This window comes from Plecotus auritus, assembly GCF_963455305.1.
Source record: "Plecotus auritus genome assembly, chromosome: 3".
NCBI classification, from domain to species: domain Eukaryota; kingdom Metazoa; phylum Chordata; class Mammalia; order Chiroptera; family Vespertilionidae; genus Plecotus; species Plecotus auritus.
This window is the reverse complement of record NC_137772.1, coordinates 119792649-119806522: the sequence shown is the minus strand read 5'-3', so window position 1 is coordinate 119806522 and position 13874 is coordinate 119792649. Positions and strand designations below refer to the sequence as shown.

The following is a 13874-nucleotide window of genomic DNA, read 5'->3' as shown; positions in this document are numbered from 1 at the left end:
ATTATATTCACCAGTTTATTCTGTTCATCAGATTTTTTATTGACTTGATTTTTAGATTCACTTGATAGACATGTATTTGTTGGTTAAGTATCTTCCCCTGCACCATTTTGACTTTATTGAGCATGATCTTATCTCTCCCTGCTCCCCCGACCCCAATCCTGTACTGGAGGGTGGAAGGGTTAGGGTTAACCCAGGGGTGGGCAAACTTTTTGACTCGAGGGCCACAATGGGTTCTTAAACTGGACCGGAGGGCCGGAACAAAAGCATGGATGGAGTGTTTGTGTGAACTAATATAAATTCAAAGTAAAGGAGCGGAGGGGAGAGCAAGAGAACCGGATACAACAGGCCTCTGTTTCCCAGCTGAATATGCTTAACAAGTCTGACTCTTCCTTTGCTTTCTTTCCCATCAGTAATTAGCTAACTATGGGAACAGTATGACTAGCAACATGCCAGGGGAGGAAAGGTCAGGGGAGGGTTCAAACCACACGATCAGCGATATACTGGGGGAGGAAAGGTCACCCTGGGGGCAAGGTCCCAGGTTTCCCAGTTTTGCCCATTGCTAGGGCTTTCTACCCTGGTGATCTTCTGTATGGCCCATTGTCCTTCCTCTACTCATGTCGAACTGCCTACCACAAAGGGATTGAGAAGTACAAATTGGTTGTTACAGAATAGCCATGGGGATAATAATGCACAACATAGGGAATATAGTCAATAATATTCTAATAACTATGTATAGTGTCAGACTGCAATGAGATTAGGATGATCACTTAATAAGTTATATAATGTTTACTGGAGTGTCCACCTGAAACTAATATAATATTATGTCAACTGTAATTGAAAACTAAAAAGTGATTTTAAAAAATTGTGTGGCCAATTTTTCCCTTTACTAAGTCACACTCAGCCAAAGCAGAAAAAAGCAAAGTCACACCTCTCAAACAGGCCGCTGTTACGCAAAAGGCCCCTCCTCCCACACTCGCATCTACAAGCGTTTCCTGGGTGCTTAGCTAGGCCTCCACCCAGGAGGCTTCTCCTTCTCTCTAGGCGCGCTCCCAGTTTTCAAAGGGGCGGGCCTTCCGGTCTATGCCGGCCGTTTACTCTAGAAACGGTTTTCCCTACGCCCCGCCCTCTCATCTTCCGGGGTGGAAGATGCCCGCCCGAATCCCCTAGGTAACAGCCCCCGCTGTGACGTCGCTGGGAATAGTAGTTTGCGTGAGCCTGGTGGTGCCCGAGCGCAGGCGTAGAGGGTCGGGTGGGCACTACATTTCCCAGGAGCCCTTGGTTCAGGGGCGGGGCTCCCTCCGGAGGCGGTGATTGTGGCGGCTCTTTCGTAAATGCTGCGGCGACTCCGGCTTTGGTTTGAGTGGATTGAGAGGCCCAGGGACTTCGGAGAGGTAGTACGTGGGCTTAGGGAGAGGGAGAGCTGGGGGTTTCGACGCTCTGCACCTGAGAGGGTCTGCGGCGCGCGGGAGGATCCGCTTCGGGCCGGAGGCTGCAGGGTGTGGCCAACGTCTGTTCCAGGTTATCGGGGTTTCGTGGGGAGACTCCGTTTCTCACTGCGGAGGTTTTGACCACACTCTAAGCTGCTGTTAAGCATAGAGATTCAGACTGCTTGCGGAGAGCGTGTACCGCGACGTTGCTTTCTGTCCTCTGCAAGGGCGGGTCTCCATCACTCTGGTCAGGTCCTTGTCTTTACAGCTCTGCTGTGGAATCGTGGCTTTCGAGAAGGTGCATTTTTAAGGACTAATAAATCATCACCTTCTCGACCAGCTACTACCTTTTCACGGTCTGAGCGTGGTTTTGAATTAAGTGAGTATGTCCACTTTTCCCCTGCTTCGGAAAACGGAGCACAGGTATTTTCTTTTTTTTGACGTCTCCAAAGAAGTCATATTTATGACTTTACATTAATGTTATGTTAGTTAAACAGAATGATATAATTGTCTCGTGAACTTAATTTCTACATTTCCAAACCTCATCAAGTAGTCATTACACTTATGAAGTAAGTTAGCTGAATGTTTGAAGTCTGGATGAATTTTAAGATCTTCAGTTTGTCCTGTTGAATATTCACAGTACTGACATAAATAAACCCCTTCAGATAAATGTGAATTTAAATGTTTGTAATATTCTAATTGAAAAGCTTTTCCCACACTCATCACAAACATGAGGAAAATTTTAATATGTTCAATAGCATATTAACATTGAACATTGTCTATTCTAGGAAAATCACATACTTGACATACAAAAAAATGTTACGTTTGTCAAAGGTAATTTTGCTCAAGAAGCTGTACTGTCCATGTTGTCCATTGTTACACTTGCATTTAACTTATTAATTTACATGCATGTTCATTTACTACATGGCTGTGCAAGTCCCCTGGATCATTTGTTTCATGTTCACAGACTGACACAAATACTGTTCCTCATATTTGGGAGCACGGGTATTTTCAATGTATGTCATACAGTGCTATGAAGCGACAAGGGGAACTGCATTCTCATTTAAAAATTCCATTAAGTCCATATTTTTGACCTAATAAAATGACACCATCTATTTTTTAGTTCTTCAGTTACATAAGCCACATTTCAAGTGCTCAGTAGCTATCTGTGACACGTGGCTACCATATTGGTCTACACAGGACTATGTAATTGTATTTTTTTTCTTTCTCTTATGCACTCCATTTCACTTTTGTCAATTAACATATATTTTGTTGGTTATATTCAGTACTTCTATGTCAGCACTTAATAAACTTAAGTACTCCTTAATGAGTACTTAATCTGAATACCATAATTAGCTGGGCCCCTATTAATGGTCATTTAAGTTAATTTTAGTTTATTACAAACTAGAGGCCTGATGCATGAAAATTCATGCACTGGAGGAGGGTGTGTCCCTTATCCTGGCCTGTCCCCTCTCACAGTCCGGGAGCCCTCAGGGGCGGGAGGTGACCTAGTGATTAGGAGAAGGCTACGCCCCATCACACCTCTGGTGCTGCCACTGCCGGCAGCACAAGTCTCTGGTTACTTGAGCCTTGGGCGGCCCTGAGCAATTGGGCAGCTGCCATCTGAGGCTTGCCTGCGCCTTGAGCTGGCCCTGGGCGGCTGAGCAGCCGCCATTTGAGGTTTACTTGCTGCTTGGGCCGGCCCTGGGCGGTTGGGGGCTGAAGGGACTGGGGGACTCCAAAGGTAGGCATGCAGAGCGGCCAGGCCCACCTGGACTGGGGCCTGGCCTTGCTGTGTGCCTGCCTCGCAGATGGGGCGCTGTTTTGAGGGCGTGGCAGTCAATTAGCATATTCCCTCCTTATTGGCTGTGGGTGCTGCCATCTTTGAGGGTGGGGCAGTCAATGAGCATATTCCCTCCTTATTAGATAGGATGTGACCTTGTGCTAATATAGCACAGAATGCCTAGATGTGAAATTGCTGAGTCAAAGTTTCTTTCTCTTTTTTTATTGGCGTCCGAATAGGGACTGAGTCAAAGTTTCTGTGCATTTACAGTTTGGATAGGTACTGTCAAATTGCCCTTCAAAAGGTTGTACCAGTTTACCTTCCTAGATAATACTTTATGAAAGAGTTTCTCTTTTCTACTGGGTATTATTTAGTCTTTGCCAACAGAGTATGTGAAAAATAGTATGTTGTAACTTTCAATTTCTAGTCAATTGAATGAGGATGAGCACATTTTAATGTTTGGGTCTCTGTTTATTTTCCTGTTTATATCTTTTGTACATGTTTTTCAGACATTAGGTATGAGGCTAAATACATGTTTGTTTGTCTTTGGTTTATATACATTTTTGTTGTATTACATTGATAAAGTCTAGTATTAGGTCTGAAAAATAGTGTAAAATGTCATTCCACTTTGGTACTCTCACCTCTCCTCTCAAAGACATGGCTATGGGAGGTCTCCTCTCTCTCCATCCTCATCCTCATCAGCCTACAAACATGCTTTTATTTCTTCTTTTTTTTTTTTTTAAATCCTCACCTGGGTATATGTTTTTATTGATTTTTGAGAGAGAGAGAGAGAGAGAGAAAGAAATAGTGAGAGAAACATCAGTTGGCTGCCTCCAGTACATGCCCCTACTGGGGATCCAACTGGCAACCTAGATATGTGTCCTGAGTAGGAATCAAACCGGCCACATTTTGGTGTACTGAATGATGCTCCAACCAACTGAGCTACACACGCCAGGGCTATTTCATCTGTATTAAAAAAATCTCTCTCCCTCTTCTCCTTGCTTCCTTGTACAGCTGCTGTGCTATTTATTTTCTTCTCTTTATAATGAAACTCCTGGAAAGAACTATACTCACTGTCTCCAGTGTCTTACTCTTTCATGTATCCCCTCAATTCAAGCTTTTGCCTCCTCCCCTCAGCTGCTTTCAAGCTATGACCTTTGCTTTGCTAAATTTTAAGATCAGTTCTCAGCTCTCGCCTTTCATCTGTTAACAGCATTAAGCCTTTATTCCTTGAAACACTTTAAAAAAAACAACTCTATTGTTGAGAGTATTACAGATATCCCCCTTTATTCCTCCCATTGCCCCCCTCCACCAGGTTCCCGCCATGCCCCAGGTCTTCACCACTCTGTTTTCTGTGTCCATAGGTAATGCATATATGCATTTAAAATCTTTGGTTAATTTCTTTCCCCCACCCACCCCTGTCCTCTTTCCTTCTGAGATTTTTCAGTCTGTTCCATGCCTCTGGTTCTGTTTTATTCATCAGTTTATTTTGTTCATTAGATTCCTTGTTTGTTTATTTTGATTTTTATATTCAATTGTTGATATATATATATTTATTACCATTTTATTGTTGATATTTTGGTTCTTTTTCTTCCTGTTCTTACTCTTCTTCCTCTTAAGGAATACCCTTCAACATTTCATGTAATACTGGTTTGGTGGTGATGAACTTCTTTAGCTTTTTCTTATCTGTGAAGCTCTTTTCTTTATCTGACATCAATTCTAAATGATAGCTTTCCTGGGTAGAATAATCTTGGTTGTAGGTCCTCCCTATTCATCACTTTAAGTATTTCTTGCCACTCCCTTATGGCCTGCAAAGTTTCTGTTGAGAAATCAGCTGACAGTCATTTGGGCATTCCTTTGTAGGTAACTAACTGCTTTTCTGTTGCAGCTTTTAAGATTCTCTCTTTGTCTTTAATCTTTGGCATTTTATTGATGATGTGTTTTGGTGTGGTCCTCTTTGGGTTCCTCTTGTTTGGGACTCTCTGCGCTTTTTGGACTTGGAAGTTTATTTCTTTCACTGGGTTGAGGAAGATTTCTGTTATTATTTCTCAAATAGGTCTTCAATTTCTTGCTCCCTCTATTCTCCTTTCAGCACCTCCATGATGCAAATTTTGGTATGCTTCAAGTTGTCTCAGAGGCTCCCTACACTATCTTCATATTTTTGGACTCTTTTTTCTTTTTGCTCTTCTGATTAGGTGTTTTTTGCTTCTTTTTTTAAAATATATTTTATTGATTTTTTTACAGAGAGGAAGGGAGAGGGATAGAGAGTTAGAAACATCGATGGGAGAGAAACATTGATCAGCTGCCCCCTGCACGCCCCTGACTGGAGATGCGCCCACAACCAAGGTACATGCCCTTGACCGGACTCGAACCCGGGACCCTCTGTCCGCAGGCCGACGCTCTATCCACTGAGCCACACCAGTTAGGGCTGTTTTTTGCTTCTTTATATTCCAAATTGTTGATTTGATTCTCAGAATCCTCTATTGTTGAATTCCTGTAAATTATTCTTTATTTTAGTTAGTGTATGCTTAATTTATGACTGGTCTTTTCCATGTCTTTGATGTTCTCACTAAGATTTTTGAAATTCACACTAAGATCCTTGAAGCTCTCATTAAGATCCTTGAGCAACCTTATAACCATTGTTTTGAACTCTGTATCTAATAGTTTGCTTGCTTCCATTTTATTTAGTTTTCTTTCTTGAGATTTCTTCTGTTCTTTCATTTGTGACATGTTTCTTTGTCTGTGCGTTTTGGCTGCTTCCCTGTGTTTGTTTCATTGTATTAGGCAGAGCTGCTATGTCTCCTGGATTGGTAGAGTGGCCTTGTCTATTAAGTGTCCTGTAGAGCCCAGTGGCTCAGCCTCCCAGTCACCTGAGCTGGACACTTTAGGTGTGCCCCTGTGTGGGCTGTGGGCACAGTCTTGTAGGTGAGACTTAATTGCTGTTGGCGTCACTGGGAGGAATTCACCTCTAGGCCAGTTGGCTGTGAGGACCAGCTGTGACTACAGTGGAAGACACCCCTATGGAACAGGACTTGCTTCAAGTAAGGATTTGGTGCTCACTAAGTCTGCCCCTTGAGTGTTTTGCTTGTGGATGTGTAGAGTTGTAATCTGGTAAGGTCTGAAGCTATCCACTGGGTGCACTGGCTCTGGGGCCTCCCAAGAGGTGCAAAGTTAGTCACTGCCTCGGGTTACCGGGCAGGAGCCACAGAGAGATCTGCAGATGATTGCTACTTGTATTGGCTTAGAAGTGCCCAGGAGAGGCCAAGCTGCGAAGCAAGGCAGGCTAATGCTAGGGTCGGGTCTTAGAACTCTTCATTATTTTTTAAGGTTCACCTTTTTATTATACTTTTAAAATTAAATCTTTATTGTTGAGGATATTACATATGTTCCCCTTTCCCCCTCATTGACACCTTCTAGCCCACCCTGTCCTGTCCTCCACCCCAGGCCTTCACCACCCTATTGTCTGTATTCATGGTTATGTATATATTAGAGGCCTAGTGCACGAATTCGTGCATGGGTGGGGTCCCTTGGCGTGGCCTGCTGGGAATGGGCCGAAATCGGCAGTCCAATGCCGCCTGCCACTCCTGCCTGCCGCTCTTTTTCATCCCGGCCCCGCTGCGCCTGCTGCGGACTCGAGGCTCGTGCTGCTGCTGCAGCACTTGCCAGCTGTGAGCCCTGCATCTAGCACTTGTTCCAAGGGGGGCAGAGAGGGGCCGGGATGCGATCGGCCCTCCAGGCAGGCGGTGGGACGCCCTTGCTGGCCTGGGATATGGATCTGTCCTGCTGATGTTCGTGCCAGTTGTCAGGAGCCACCTGGCGGCAGCTTTCATATTTCTTCCATGCAGAGCATCTAGGGAGGTGAAGTGGCCACAGTGCCCAAGGCCAACTTCAGGAGGCTGGCAGTGCTGTTGGGATCATGTCTGTGTCCGTCAGTGCCTGGCCCATTCTCCGGAGATTGGACCTGCAGGACTACTGAGGAGGAGTGAGTGGCTGCCGCCGGGTTGGTGGGCCACCGGGATGGGTTGGTCAGCTGAGCGGCACTCCTGCTGTGGGAGCACACTGACCACCAGGGGCAGCTCCTGCATTGAGTGGTCAGTGTGTGTCATAGCAACAGGTCGACTGGTCATTTGGTCATTTGGGCTTTTATATATATACTAGGGGCTCAGTGCACGAATTCGTGCACCTTGAAAGGAACTGTGGTCTGCCAGGCTGTGGTGGGCACAGGGCCAGGTCTCGGCCGGCCCCTCTCGCCGCGGCCCCCAATCCCCTGTCTGCTGGCAGCCCAGCTCCTGCTGTTGCCACTCCCACGTGCTGGCAGTACTGGCCCCACTCGCACCTGCTGACGGCATGGAGCGATTGGGGTTGGCTCCAGCAGCAGGTGCGAGCTGGGCCGGCGCCGTCAGCGGGTGCAAGTGGCGGCTGCTGCCCCGATTGCTCCTCAGGAGCAGGGGTAGGTGGACAAGCCCTGAGGGGCAATTGGGGCCAGCAGCTGCTGCTCGTACCTGCTGACGGCACTGAGCATTTAGGGCCGGTGCTGGGCGCTGGCAGCGGGTGTGAGCGGTGGCACCAGCACTGGCTGTGGGTATGAGTGGGTGCGAGTGGGGTTGTCGCTGGCAGCGGGTGTGAGAGGGGGCTGCTGGCCCCGATCGCCCCTCAGAAACAGGGGGAGGTGGAGAAGCCCTGAGGGGCAATCGGGGCTGGCAGCTGCTGCTCGCACCCACTGACGGCACCGAGCAATTGGGTCTGGCGCTGGGTGTGAGCAGCGGCTCCAGCAATGACAGTGGGTGCAATTGGGGCCAGCGCCAGCAGCATGTACTAGTGCCGGGCAGGACTGCAGTGCGTGGGAGCAGAGAATTTTCAGTAACCACCAGAGGCTTGCACTGGTGACAGCGACCAGCGCCCTGCCATGGTCTGGTGTCTCTGCTCACCTGCTCCACTGTCCTGCTGCGGCCAATGCCCACCATGTTTCGTGCTCTGCTGCCTGTTGCCGACGCCCGTCATATTCTGTGCGCACCCCCCGGTGGTCAGTGCACGTCGTAGCGACTGGTCAGTTGTTCGGTTCTGCCGGTTGGTCTATTTGCATATTGGCCTTTTATTATGTAGGACAGATGCACACAAGTTCTTTGGTTGATCTCTTTTGACTGACCCATCCACCCCTGCCTTCCCTTTGAGATTCCATAGTCTGTTCTATGCTTCTATGTCTCTGGATTTATTTTGTTCATTAGTTTATTCTGTTCATTAGATTCCACATATGAGTGAGATCATGTGATACTTGTCTTTCTCTGACTGGCATATTTTACTTAGCATAATACTCTCCAGGTCCATCCATGTTGTCTCAAAGTGTAAGAGATCCTTCTTTTTTACTGCTGTATAGTATTCCATGGTGTAAATGTACTACATCTTTTTTATCCACTCATCTACTGTTGACAATTGGGCTGTTCCCAGATATTAGCTATTGTAAATTGTGCTGCTGTGAACAAAGGGTGCATACTTTCTTCTGATTGATGTTTTGGGTCTCTTAGGATATATTCCTAGAAGTAGGATCACTGTATCAGATGGCAGTTCCATTTTTAATTTTTTGAGGACACTCCATACCTCATTTTCGTTTTAATTTGCATCTCTCTGATGATCAGTGACTTTGAGCATTTTTTCATATGTCTCTTGGCCATCTGTATGTCTGCTTTGGAGAAGTGTCTGTTTAGGTTCGTTGCCAATTTTTTAATTGGGTTGTTTGCCTTCATTTTGTTAAATTGTATGAGTTCTTTATCAGATGTATCATTGCCAAAAATGCTCTCCCATACAGTGGGCTCCCTTTTTGTTTTGTTGATGGTTTCTTTTGTTGTGCAGAAGCTTTTTATTTTGATGTAGTCCCATTTGTTTATTTTCTCCTTGGTTTCCTTTGCCCTAGGACCGTGTTCGGCAAACTGGGCTCGTGAGCCACATGCAGCTCTTTGGCCCCTTGAGTGTGGCTCTTCCACAAAATACCATGGCCTGGGCGAGTCTATTTTGAAGAAATGGCGTTAGAAGAAGTTTAAATTTAAAAAATTTGGCTCTCAAAAGGAATTTCAATCGTTGTACTGTTGATATTTGGCTCTGTTGACTAATGAGTTTGCCAACCACTGCCCTAGGAGATGTATCCATAAACATATTGCTACGAGAGATGTGTGAGATTTTGCTGCCTATGGTTTCTTCTAGGACTTCTATGGTTTTATGCCTTACATTTAAATTTAAGTCTTATATACATTTTGAGTTTATTCTTGTGTATGGTGTAAGTTGGTGGTCTAGTTTCATTTTTTTGCATGTATCTTTCCAATTTTACCAATACCACTTATTGAAGAGACTGTCTTGCCTCTATTGTATGTTCTTGCCTCCTTTGTCAGATATATAATTGAGCATAATGACTTGGGTTGATTTCTGGTATCTGTGTTCTGTTCCATTGATCCTGTTCTTGTGCCAGTACCAGGTTGTTTTCAGTGCAGTAGCTCTGTAGTATAACTTTAAATCAGGTATTGTGATCCCTACAACTTTGTTCTCCTTTTTCATGATTGCTTTAGCTATTTGGGGTCTTTTTTGGGTCCATATAAATTTTTGGAGTGTTTGTTCTAGATCTGTAAAATAACAACTAGTTCAACCTATGTGAACTAGTTGTTATTTTAATCCTTATTAAAATAACAACTATGCTGTTGTTTTAATAAGGATTGCATTGAATCTGTAGATTGCTTTGGGTAGTATGGACATTTTAATGATGTTAATTTTACCAATCCATGAACATGGTATATTCTTCCACTTATTTATATCTTCCTCTGTCTCTTTTTTTCAGTGTATTGTGGCTTTCTGAGTACAAATCTTTTATTTCTGGTTAAGTTTATTCCTAAGTATCTTAAATATTTTTTGTTTCAATGGTAAATGGGATTGTTTATTTAGTTCCTCTGTCTAAGAATTCATTATTGTGTGAAAAAATGCCATCAGTTTCTGGGTGTTGATTTTTTTTGAATCCTTCCATGAGCTGGGATTTTTTTTTTTAATTTAAGTTCTTTATTGTTGAAAGTATTACATATGTCTCCTTTTCCCCCCATTGATCTCTCCACAGCTGCTTCCAACCCCCAGCACATGCCCTCACTGTCTGTGTCCAGTGGTTATGCTTATATGCTGCATACAAGTCCTTTGGTTGATCTCTTAACCTCTTCCTCCCCCTCGCACCCGCCCCCACTCCTGCCTTCCCTCTGATGATTGATGGTCTGTTCCATGTTTCTTTATCTTTGGATCTATATTTCTTCATCAGTTTACATTGTTCATTATATTAATCAAATTAGTGAGATCATGTGATACTTATCCTTCTTTGTGGATGTTGATTTCGTATCCTGCTACATGGCTGCATTCCTTTATTAAATCCAGTAGTTTTTTGGTGGGGCCTTTGGGGTTTTCTGTGTACAATATCATGTCATCTGCAAATAATGAGAGTTTTACTTCCTCCTTTCCAATTTGGATGCCTTTTATTTCTTCCTGTTTGATCGCTGCGGCTAGGACTTCCAGCACTATTGAATAAGAGTGGTGAAAACAGACCTTTCTGTCTTGTCCCTGTTCTTAGGTGAAATGGTTTTAGTTTTTGCCCATTCAGTATGATGTTCGCTGTAGGTTTGTCATATATGGCCTTTATTATGTTGAGGTATGATCCCGCTATTCCCAATCTGCTGAGAATTTTTATAAAAAGTGGGTGTTGGATTTTGTTGAGTACTTTTTCTGTATCAATTGATACGATCATATGATTTTTGTCTTTCAATCTGTAGGTCATGGTGTATGATCTTTTTAATACATTGCTGGATCCAATTTGCTAATATTTTGTTGAGGATTTTAACATCCATGTTCATCAGGGATATTGGCCCATAGTTCTCTTTCTTTGTAGTGTCTTTATCTGGTTTTAAAATTAGTATAATGTTGGCCTCATAAACAGAGCTTGGAAGTGTTTCTTCCTTTTGGAATTTTTGGTATAGTTTGAGCAAGACAGGTGTAAGTTGTTCTTTGAAGGTTTGGTAAAACTCCCCTGTGAAGCCATCCGGACCAGGGCTTTTTTTGCTGAAAATTTTTGATTACTGCTTCTATTTCATCAGTTGTTATTGGCCTATTCAGGTTTTTTGATTCTTCCTGATTCAGTTCTAATAGATGGTATTTTTTTTGGGGGGGGGGATTTTTTATTTCCTCCACATTGTCCAGCTTGTTGGTATATAGTTGTTCATAGTGTTTTCTTGCAATCCTTTGTATTTCTGTGTTGTCTGTTGTTACTTCACTGCTTTAGTTTTTGATTTTATTTACTTGGGTCCTCTATCTTGTTTCTTGATGAGTCTGGCTAATGTTTGTGTTTTCAAAGAAACAGCTCTTGGTTTATTTGATTTTCTTTATTGTTCTTTTAGTCTCTATGTCATTTATTTCTGCTCTGACCTTTATTATTTCCTTCCTTCTACTTACTCTGGGTTTTTCTTGTTCTCTTTCTAATTCTTTAAGTTGTAGAGTTAAATAGTTTTAGTTCTTTTTTTTTTTTTGAGGTAGGCTTGTAGTGTTATGAACTTCCTTTTGCTGTGTCCCAGAGATTTTGGGTTGTTGTGTGTTCATTTGTTTCCAGGAAGTTTTTGATTTCTTTCTTGGTCTCATTGGTAACCCATTCATTGTTTAATTACATGCTATTTAGCCTCCATGTGTTTGCGTGTTTTTGATTGTTTTTACTGTAGTTGATTTCTAATTTCATTAATTTATTATCTGAGAAGATGTTTGATATTATTTCAATCTTCTTGAACTTGTAGAGAGACTTGTTCTGTATCCTAACATGTGATCTATCTTTGTGAATGATCCATGTGCACTTGACAAGAATGTATATTCTGCAGCTTTGGGGTGAAACGTTCCATAAATATCGGTTAAACCCATCTGATCAAGTGTGTCCTTTAGAGTCACTGTTTCCTTGTTAATTTTTTGTTTGGAAGTCAGCAGGGTATTCAAGTTCCCTAATATAACTCTACCAATGTCAATCATTCCCTTATATTCCTCTAGAAGTTATTAAATATATTTAGGTGGTCCTGTATTATGTGCATATATGTGTACCAGGATTACATCCTCTTATTGGATTGATTAGAGGCCTGGTGCATGAAATTTGTGCACAGGTAGGGTCCCTAGGCCTGGCCAGCGATCAGGGCCGATTGGGGCCTTCCTTCCCCTGGCTGCCGTCCACCATCTGCCATCCGGGGCCTTCCTTCCCTGGCTGCTGCGCCGCCCCCTGGTGGTCAGCACACGTCATAGCAAGTGGTTGAACTCCAGGTTGCTCAAACTCCCTAGGGGACAATTTGCATATTAGCCTTTTTTATATAGGATGCCTTTAATATTATGTAATGACCTTTGTTGTCTCTTGTAATGGCCTTCAGTTCTTCATATTTTGTCAGATAAGAGTATTGCTATCCCAGCCTTTTTGTCTTTTCCATTTGCATGGATAATTTTTTCCATTTGTTCACTTTCATTCTGTGTGAGTCTTTTGTTCTGAGGTGGGTTTCTTGTAGTCAGCATGTAATTGGGTCATGTTTTTTTATCCATTCTGCTACTCTGTGTCTTCTGATAGGAGCATTTAATCCATTTACATTTCAGGTTGATAGTTACTCTTTTTTTTTTTTTTTTTTTTTTTTTTTAAATATATTTTATTGATATTTCACAGAAAGGAAGGGAGAGGGATAGAAAGCTAGAAACATCGATGAGAGAGAAACATCGATCAGCTGCCTCCTGCACACCTCCCACTGAGGATGTGCCCACAGCCAAGGTACATGCCCTTGACCGGAATCGAACCCGGGACCTTTCAGTCCGCAGGCCGACGCTCTATCCATTGAGCCAAACCGGTTTCGGCAATAGTTACTCTTTTATTGCCTTTTAATTCTGTATGCCTGTTTCTCCATTTCTTCTTATTACAGCAGTCTCTTTAAAATTTATTGCAGTGCTTATTTAGTGGTGACAAAGTGCCTTAGTCTTTTTTGTTTGGGAGTCTCTTTATTTCACCATCTATATTGAATAATAGCCTTGCTTCATATAGTAATCTTAGTTTCAGATACTTGTTTTTCATTACCTTGAATACTTCATGCCTTTCTCTTCTAGCATGTAGAGTTTCTGATGAGATATCAGCTGACAGCCTTATGGGAGATCCTTTGTAGGTAACAATTTGCTTTTCTCTTGCTGCTTTTAAGGTTCTCTCTTTGTCTTTAATTTTTTTCATTGTAATTATGATGTGTCTGGGCATGGGCCTGTTTGGGTTCTTCTTGCTTCTGACTCTGTGCCTCCTGAACTTGTGTAACTTTTTCCTTCACCAGGGTAGGGAAGTTTTCTGCCATTATTTCTTCAAACACATTCTCTATCCCTTGCTCATTTTCTTCCCCTTCTGGCATATGTATTATGTGAATATTGTTACATTTCATGTTGTCTCTTCAGCTTCCTTAATCTCTTCTCCTGTCTTTTAATTGTTTTTTTCTTTTTGGTTTTCTGATTGAGTGATTTTTTTCTACCCTGTCTTCTAACTCACTGATGCGATCCTCGGCTTCTCCTAATCTGCTGTGTATTCCTTCCAACGTGTTCTTTATTAGTGCCATGCCATTCTTCATATTTACTGTATTTTTTCTCATGCTGTTTATATCTTTGCCATC

At 43.0% G+C, this 13874-nt stretch overlaps 1 protein-coding gene across 2 annotated transcripts in view; it reads left to right on the top strand.

Moving 5' to 3' along the window:
* The first annotated feature begins 1267 nt into the window (after window positions 1–1267).
* CPAP (centrosome assembly and centriole elongation protein) overlaps window positions 1268–13874 on the top strand; it is a 90450-nt gene continuing 77843 nt past the window's right edge. For both annotated transcript variants that reach the window (XM_080662145.1, XM_080662146.1), the window contains exon 1: window positions 1268–1391. The gene's annotated coding sequence lies outside the window, so the exon portion shown is untranslated. The remainder of the gene's footprint in view (window positions 1392–13874) is intronic.